The sequence below is a fragment of the Sorex fumeus genome, unplaced genomic scaffold (assembly GCF_029834395.1).
Source record: "Sorex fumeus unplaced genomic scaffold, SorFum_2.1 ptg000036l, whole genome shotgun sequence".
In the NCBI taxonomy this organism is placed as follows: Eukaryota; Metazoa; Chordata; class Mammalia; order Eulipotyphla; family Soricidae; genus Sorex; species Sorex fumeus.
Window position 1 is genome coordinate 13,761,981 of NW_026606093.1, and position 9,494 is coordinate 13,771,474.

A 9,494-nucleotide genomic window follows, 5' to 3' on the forward strand; every position below is an offset into this window, starting at 1 on the left:
ATGCATCCTATTTATGGGAAAATATTTACACACCACACATCAAGTCAAGTCTTGTATCTAAGATACATAAAGCAGTCACAAAGTTCAACAGTTAAAGTTAAATAACTCCATGAGAAATATATAGAGGCAGTGAAACACGTTTCTCTAAAGAGAACATACAGTCTGCTAATTGGTTTATGAAAAATGTTCATCATCATTTCTCATCAGTGAAATCAAAACAACGATTAAATGTCACCTCATTCCAGTGAGAATACTATATAAGACTGGAAACAAGCAATGTTAATGGTGTTGTGGTAAAAACGAAACCTTCAATTCACTATTGGTGAGAATGTTGTCTGATTCAAATTCTGTGGAAAACAGTGTCAGAGACTTCTTTAATAAGAATAGAATTTCCTTATTACCCTACGATAGTGATCCCATTTATGAATCCATTTCAAGGACACAAAAACATTAACTTAAAAAGATGCTTGCATACCAATGTTGTTTTCAGTACAAAGTACAAATAACCATAATTGAAAAACCCAATAATGACAGATTAACTGATAAAGTGCTGATATAGATACATAACAGAATATTATGCAACCATAATTGGAATTTTGCAGTGTGCTACAATTTGTATGGAACTGAAAAAAATCATGTTAAGTTAAATAAGTCAGGAGAGAACACTGGGTAATCTCACTAATTTATGATATATATCGTTAGAGAGAGAGAGAGAGAGAAAAGAGAATAGACACTTTGTAATGAAAACAGCCTCTTGGTTTTGAGATTACCAAATTGTGGGGTAAGGGGAGAGTGGTGGACTAAGGGTGACAGAAAAATAGTTGTGGTCTTGGTGACGGTACATAACTATTCATAAAAGACATAGATTAATGCTACTATAAACGTTTTACTTAAGTGACGAAAATAATTTTAGAATAAAGATAATTTTAAATAATAAGATAATAAATATAATAATATAAAATAATTTTAATAATTTAAATAATAATTTCAAAATATATATACATAAATAAAAATACTGAAGTAAAATGGTTATAGATTTCTGGGGCTGGAACAATAGCACAGTGGGTAGGGTGTTTGCCTTGCATGCGACCGACCCGGGTTCGATTCCCAGCATCACATATGGTCCCCTGAGCACCGCTAGGAGTAATTCCTGAGCGAAAAGCCAGGAGGTAACCCCTGTGCATCGCTGGGTGTGACCCAAAAAGAAAAAAAATGGTTATAGATTTTGACTCATTAACGACATGGATTGACAAACTGCCTAGTAAAATATTTGAAAAATATTGCAAAAGCATTTCTGTCTCAGCAATAACACATTCAATCATTGATGTCTGCCAAGGATGTGGATAATATAATTGGAAGAGTATATGCCATGTATGCCATGTATTTGATGTTTGTCTTGACACATAAACAAAAAAACAATATGATATCTCCTGCGTGAAAGTACATGATGAATTGGAAAAAAACTATGCAATGGTTTAGGTAGAATTTTTCACATTGAAATTAACAGGTGATCCAGCAGTCTGAGGATCACCTTGTGACAAGTCAATAATTCCACTAGTGTGGGATGGAAACTCTAAAACTGTTTATTCAATGCTCTCTCCTCCTGGGCTCTCCCATCATTATCACTGAACTGTCTTCTTTCTCACTGATCCTACCATAGCAAACTAACTCCAATTCTTTTTTTTCTTTCTTTTTGGGTCACACCTGGCGATGCTCAGGAGTTAGTCCTGGCTCATGCAATCAGGAATTAATCCTGGCAGTGCTTGGGGACCATATGGGATGCTGGGAATCGAACCTGCATCATCCGTGTGCAAGGCAAAAACCCTCCTTGTCCAGCCCCTGACTCTAATTCTTTTCTCTTTTGGTTTCTGCTGCCTTCCTTCTTTCAGTCATCTCCCCACTACATTCCTCTCTGAGCAGCTTAAGTTTAAAATTCCCACAGAGAATGATAGGTCAATATATGATCCTCCAAAATGGAACCCCCATTTGGGACAGAATTCTCATGCTCATGTAAATATCATTGGATAGCCTATAACTGACCTTAGGTCAGATGCTCATCCCTAGTTCAATAGACTGTGATTAAGGTGATAAAGGATAGAGAAGGAGCCTGAACAGAACTCTGAAGAATCCCAACACTGCCTTTATATTTTTTCTATTAAGTATCTTAATTTTTTAGGCATAAGAGTGAACAAGATAGAAAATCAAAACCTGGGGTACTGTCCGTCCACCTGCTCCCCCTTGATGGCTCAGCGGTCTCCATTCTCCAGAGGTCATTGGACAGTCAGGATTGGGCTCGCAGTGATGAGACATGAAGAGTCTCAAGGGATGGGGGTGGAGCCGGTCCTTTCCTCCCCACCCCAATGAGACCCTGAGTCACCACCTACAAACGGCCTCTCTGGCTCCTGATCAAGCTGTTTAATGGCCATGATCCCAGAGACTCAGAAACAAATCTCGGGACCCAGCAGGTTTGGGCAGAAATCCCTCCAGATTTAATTGTTAAAATTTCAGAATTCTGTGGTCACATGACATCATATGTTATTCATAACCAGCAATAAAAAACAAATTGTCTACTGTTGCCTTTTTGGCAGATCTGAGTGTTGGGGTAAAATCCTAAATCATAATGGTGGGTCTGGTGTAGAAATATTGAATGTAATCAAAGTAGAGAGGGAGTAATGTGGAAGTCATCTGCCCCACAATAGGGGGAGGGTGTGGGATGGGGGGTATACTAGGGATTTTGGTGGTGGAAAGTGAGGACTGGTGAATGGACAGGTGTTTCATTGTATGACCGAGACTTAAACCTGAAAGCTTTGTAACTGCTCTCACGGTGATTCAATAAATAAAATTATAAAAAAGGGAGGGGGGGAAGTAAGGTGGAGTTCATGCCCAATTCAGTCAGCCTAATCAATGGCTGAATAAATAGCAATACTTCTACATAAAAAATAAATAAATAAAAGAGAAAGAAAATCAAAATCTGGAGCTAGGGAGATATCTAATAAGCTAGAGCGGAGGCCTCAGTTTGATTACAAGTTCCGCATGGACCTCCAAGCACCACCAAGAGCGACCTCTAAACAATGCTCCAGGAGTAGCTCCTGTGCAACACCATGAATTTATGATATCACTGATTGTACTTTTCTTAGACTTCTGTAAAAAGCAACTAGAAAGGGAAAAAAGTAGCAGATAAAATAAATGTACTTAAAAGCATTATATTCTTCATCACAGTAATTTGAATGTCTTGGATATTATCACAGGAAATTAACTATGACTGTCAGTATGTATTTGGTGAGCAGGATAAAAACAATGATACTGAAAGCATATTACAAATTCATAAAGATTAAAATAACATTATTAAACTGCTGTTTTGTTTGACCTTGTTCAAAGCCATAGAACTGCCACAACAAAATAAACGTTAATGCTAATTGCTAATTTATTTATAGTGAGCTGTTTAGGATGAATTAGGATGTGTCCCATCAATCATACATTAATTATAAGTTAGAGCAATATGTGCAGTACACTTTAATTTTAACAATTATATTCATTATGCTCAGTCTGTGGTACAGAGTAGTTATATGTCAAGCACAGTTGAGGTGGGGGAAGGGCTAATTCAGATGCTCAGAATCTCTGGTTCTTCACTCAGCACTCAGGGACTACCCTGGTAGGCTCAGGGGACCACATGGGGTGCCGGGGATTGAACCTGGGCCACTGTGTGCAAGGTAAGCATCTTACCTGCTGTCCTATATCTCTGGCCCCAAACACAATTTTTTATAAATTTGATTTGCTTTTACAATCTAGGAACCATAATCCTTACACTCCTCATAATCTGAAACTTGTCATTTATTTATTTATTTGGGGGGTCACACCTGGCGATGCACAGAGGTTACTCCTGGCTCATGCACTCATACTCCTGGTGGTTCTCAGGGGACCATAAATGGGATGCTGGGAATCAAACCCTAGTCGGCCACTTGCAAGGCAAACGCCCTATCCACTGTGTTGTCACTCCAGCCCCCTGTCACTTATTTAAAAGGTGACTAATTCAATCAAATTGTTACTGGGGACTAGGTCAGGTGGAGGACGGTGCAGTATGTTTGAGAGGCAGTGAGTGGCAGCAGTAAGGACAGGCCCCAGTCCCTCTTCCCAACTGACACCCGTGGGGCCATGGGCTTGACCTACAGGGTGGCACAGAAACCAACACTCGGTGACAGATGAAGGTCTATGTGCTCAATGAGGACCACCGGGGGCTGACCAGTGTACTAACCATGTATCATCTGGCCACCTAGAGCAGCTGACGGGCAGGTCTCTGCTCATCAGAACTGAGCCATGATGGACCTGAGACAGGCTAGCTCTGGAGCCATGGAAGCCCACCTGCTTGCCTTGCTCCACTGTCACTGTCATTGTCCTCCCATTGTTCATCCGTTTGCTCGAGCGGGCCCAGTAACGTCTCCATCATGAGACTTGTTGTTACTATGTTTGGCATATTAAATACGTCACGAGGAGCTTGCCAGGCTTTGCCGTGCGGGCAAGATACTCTCAATAGCTTGCCAGGCTCTCCGAGAGGGGAGGAGGAATCGAACCCAGCTTGCCCGGGACAGCTGCGCACAAGGCAAACGCCCTACCACTGTGCTATTGATCCAGCCTTGCTCCAAAGAATCTTAAAAAGATAAACCAGTCTGAATAAATAGCAGCTCAGTCTGAATAAATAGCAGCTCTCCTACATTATTAAAAAAAAATTTAAAAAAAAGAGATCAACCAGCCACCAAAAGTGTTCTGACACGCACTTATGGCTGAGATGTTCAGGGCACCCTGGAGTTGAGTAGTAGCTCAGCCCAGTTCCCACCCAAATAAACCCATAGCAGCCACACACTCCTACACTCCAAAATAGTCATCCCACTCAGGCAGGACTCCATCATCTCGAAAACATTTTCACCAAGAAACTAACTTGCCAAAAATTTAGATTGTAGTGGTTGGAGCGACAGTACAGTCGGTAGGGTGTTTGCCTTGCACATGGCCAACCTGGGTTCAATCCCAAGCATTACATATGGTCCCCTGAGCATCAATAGGAGTGATTCCTGAATGCAGAGCCAAGAGTAACCCCCCTGAGCATCACTGGGTGTGACCCAAGAAGTCCTTCTTCCCCCGCAAAAATTTAGGCTATTGGCTCAAGAAGTAAAAACCTCTAGACAAGAACTGAGTGCTAAAAGTAGATAAAGGAACAAACATGATAACCTTTCAGTACCTGTATTGCAAACTATAATGCCCAAAAGGAAAGAGAGAGACCGAAAGAGAGAGTGAGAGAGAGTGCATGAGAGAAAGAATGAGGGAGAGAGGGAAGGAAGGAGATAGAGAGAGGGAGGAAGGGAGAGAGGGAGGGCATCCTGGCCATGAACAGTGTAACTCCATCATTTTATTTTATCTTCCAGGGTCCTGAATTAATGCTTTTTAAGCAATACCAGGCAATAGTCTTTGCTGCATATATAATTTCTGCTTTCATTCATAGTTTGGTTGTACAGACACTGTTGTAATGCTTTTCTCCATATTAGTATGAAAAAGGAGGAGGGTGGAATGCAGAGAATGCTAAATAGGCCAGAGTGCATGCTTTGTTAGCAGGAGGCCTGGGTTCTATTCCTGATACCACATTTCCCCCAACTACTGTTAAGAGCAACCCTTTAGCACAGAGCTGTGAATAGCCTCTGCAAACCAGGGGTGTGCCCTCCCCCCACAAATAAAAATAGATGAGGTTTGGTGAAAGCAAGTGTCTATGACAGTAATGAACTTTCTGTGAAAGTCATTTGCCAACTAGCAATGGTTCAAATATAAAACAACAGCTGGTTGCCTGTACTCATATTAATAGGTAGTAACTCTCTTCACTGCATGAACTCTTCCTGTTTGCATATGAACTTCTAACCTACTAATAGAGTCAGTTGTGATTTATTTGTGTGTGTATGCATAAACATAATTACTACACTGTAAAAATGTTTTATAATTAGTTTTTATTCCTATGTGTGCTGGAGCCATAGCACAGTGTGTAGGGCGTTTGCCTTGCACACAGCCGACCGGCCAACCCAGGTTCGATTTCTCCGCCCCTCTCGGAGAGCCCAGCAAGCTACTGAAAGTATCTCACTCACGCAGCAAAGCTTGGCAAACTGCTCGTGACATATTTAATATGCCAAACACAGTAACAACAAGTCTCACAATGGAGACATTACTGGGCCTGCTCGAGCAAACCGATGAACAACGGGAGGACAGTGCTACAGTGCAGTGCAGTGCTTAACCAAGTGGGCTAGAACTTTAATGCAGTTTACCCAAAAGAATAAGAATCTCAAATAGTTTTATTCAGATCTTTTCCTTGGAAATAAATGCCCCAGTGTAAATGTCCCAGAACTATGGGAGAATTAAATGGCTTACATTGGATTAATGGTTAAACTTTTGTATGTTTTCCTTATTTTATCAAGAAAACATTATGTCATATCTAGCAGAAGCTGTATGAGCAATAATATAGGCAGGTTTCATATGCAGTAAAATCAGCTAGTCATTGTTTTGTGTTGCAATCAATTTCCAAATGACCATAAATTTTCTCCCTTTTTGTACGGCGTGGGGGGGGACGACAATAAAGTGATAATACCTGGAAGTGCTCAGTGGCTAGTCCTAGGATGGTGTTGGGAGTCAATCTTGGTATTGCTCAGACCATGCAGTACCAGGGATTGCTCCTAGATTTCCTGCAAGCAAAGCATATACCCCAGCCCTTTGAGACACCTTCTGTGCTTAGTTCTAACTCTTCAGGCTTGCCAACTAACTCCAAACCTTGCTGTGAGTAAGAAGGAAGACTATGGGCACTATGCATGACTCATAACAAATACATTAGTGTTCCTGGAAAAATACCGAAACTGACCTTCTGAGGTTGCTCTGAGAGAAATGTTTTCTTCAAGTTAAATAACACCACTCCCAAAGGAGAAGCAATACCTTCTAGTGTACAATCAGCATCTATAGAATGTAAAAGTAGGAGATTATTTTGTTAAATATTAGAAATGTAACACATTCAGCATAGAAGTAAAGCGGTTCTCAGCAGTTCTATACTGTTGATGAAGATTGAAAACTATTCTACATCTAATATGTTAAAACATATCATACCTAAAGCTTTGAAGTATAATTTTTAAAGTAATTTCTCTTTCCAACAAAACATCTCAGAATATACTTTCTGTTCCATGTAGTCTTTCAACTGTAAGAGGGCCTGGCAAGCTACCGAGAGTATCTCGCCCGCACGGCAGAGCCTGGCAAGCTCCCCAGGACGTATTCGATATGCCAAACACAGTAACAACAAAGTCTCCAATGGAGACGTACTGGGCCCGCTCGAGCAAACTGTAAGGTAATGTATAGAAATGTAAATACTATTTCCTTGCTATTTTCACATAGTTATAGTTCACACAAGTTTTGCAATTCAGTCCTTGATAAGCTGAACTTAAATAAGGCAATATAACATTTCAATGCTTTCTAAATACTTCATAGTTTATTATTCTCTCTAGAATTTCATCCAGTGGTGGAAGAGTCTATCACTTTTCTAAAAGAATTTGCTTTGATGGATGTCCTGATATGACCCCTCTTATAGAAGAGATTACTGTGTCTGGCATATCAAATACTCTCGGTAGCTTGCCGGGCTACCGGGAGTATTCGATATGCCAAACACAGTAACAACAAAGTCTCCAATGGAGACGTTACTGGGCCCGCTCGAGCAAATCGACGATCAACGGGAGGGCCTTTACCTTTACCTTTTATAGAAGAGATTGAAACAATCCCAAACAAAGCTGATAGACAATTGGGTGCAAAGCAGTAGAAAGTTTCTGTTCCGGGAGCTGGAGCGATAGTGCAGTGGGTAGGGCGTTTGCCTTGCATCCTGCCGACCCAGGTTCGATTCCTGGCATCCCATAGTCCCCTGAGCACCGCCAGGGGTGATTCCTGAGTGCAGAGCCAGGAGTAACCCCTGTGCTTTGCCAGTGTGACCCCCCCCGCAAAAAAAAAGTTTCGTTCCTTGCTCCAGCATGAGTTTGACTGGCAGAGATCATCTCCTGCACTGGGCAGAATAATGGAAACCAAGTTTGAGTGACGACACCTCTCTGTACTGTGCAGGTACATAACAGACTCTCAACAGTCCTAAGTTTTCTAGCCAGTTTCATAGATGACTGAGGTGGGTAAAGAGGGAATTGGTAGATTGTCTTCTTGAGTGAGGCTGGTACCTTTCTCCCCCTCTCCCCCACTTCATGTAAGTCACTTGGAGCACACTACATCCTTCTTGATAGGAGCACATAAATGATGCAATTGTTTATGGTCGTATCCTGCAGAAAAGAGAAGGAGAATCCAATGTGATGGGCAAGATTCTTTGTGCTGAAAGTGTTCAGTACTTAGAGATTAAAATTGAGGTTCCATTTAGAAGAGGGCTGAGAGGAGCCTGACTACAATTTGGTCAAGGAAACAGTCTTTGTCATGGCTCAGAATGCCAACAATGCACTTGTGCTGCGAACAGGAGTACATTGCCATCTCTTAAAGACCCATATCATTTATCAAGAAAATATTCCTTAAAATATCCCAATCTCTCACTTCAAAGTTAACTGCTATTCATAGTATTTTGTGTTTCTTTCATGACACAAAAGAATATGTATATGCACATATGCATGTTGCTGTGTTTTTTTTCTTTTTATATTCTTTCTTTATATTTCTACAGAACAGGGATGAGATATATATATATATATATATATATATATACATACATATATATATATCTTTTTTAACATATTGCCAAAAACCAAGAATTATCTCATATCCAGATTCACATTACCTTTTAGGAACCAGTACTCGAATTTAACTTTTTAAAATTATAGGGCTGGAGCAATAGCACAGTGGGTAAGGCATTTGCCTTGCATGCGGCCAACATGGTCGGCCCAGGTTCGATTCCTCCGACCCTCTTGGAGAGCCCGACAAGCTATCGAGAGTATCTCGCCCGCACAACAAAGCCTGGCAAGCTACCTGTGATGTATTCGATATGCCAAACACAGTAACTACAAGTCTCACAATGGAGGCGTTATTGGGCCCGCTTGAGCAAATAGATGAACAATGAGAGGATAGTGCTACAGTGCTACAGTTGGTTATAATAGCAATAATGTACATGGTATTGATTAGCTAAGTTACTATATTTCACCATCACTGTCCTTGTGTCACTTCTAGTCTCTCTCTTCCTTTCCCTGCTCTTCCCCCAATACTTGGTTTGCAAATAAAGGCCAAGGGTTTATCTTTCAATATTGTCTGTTCCCTTATTTTGTATTTCTGTATGCCACAGACGAGTGAGATGATCTGATATTTGTTCTTCTCCCTCTGACATTTTATTTAACATTATGCCCTCAAGTTCTATCCAAGTTGCAGCATATTGCATGGTTTTATTTTTTCTGACAGATGCATAATATTCTGTCATGTATGTACGCCACTATTTCATTCATTCATCTGTCACTGAATAT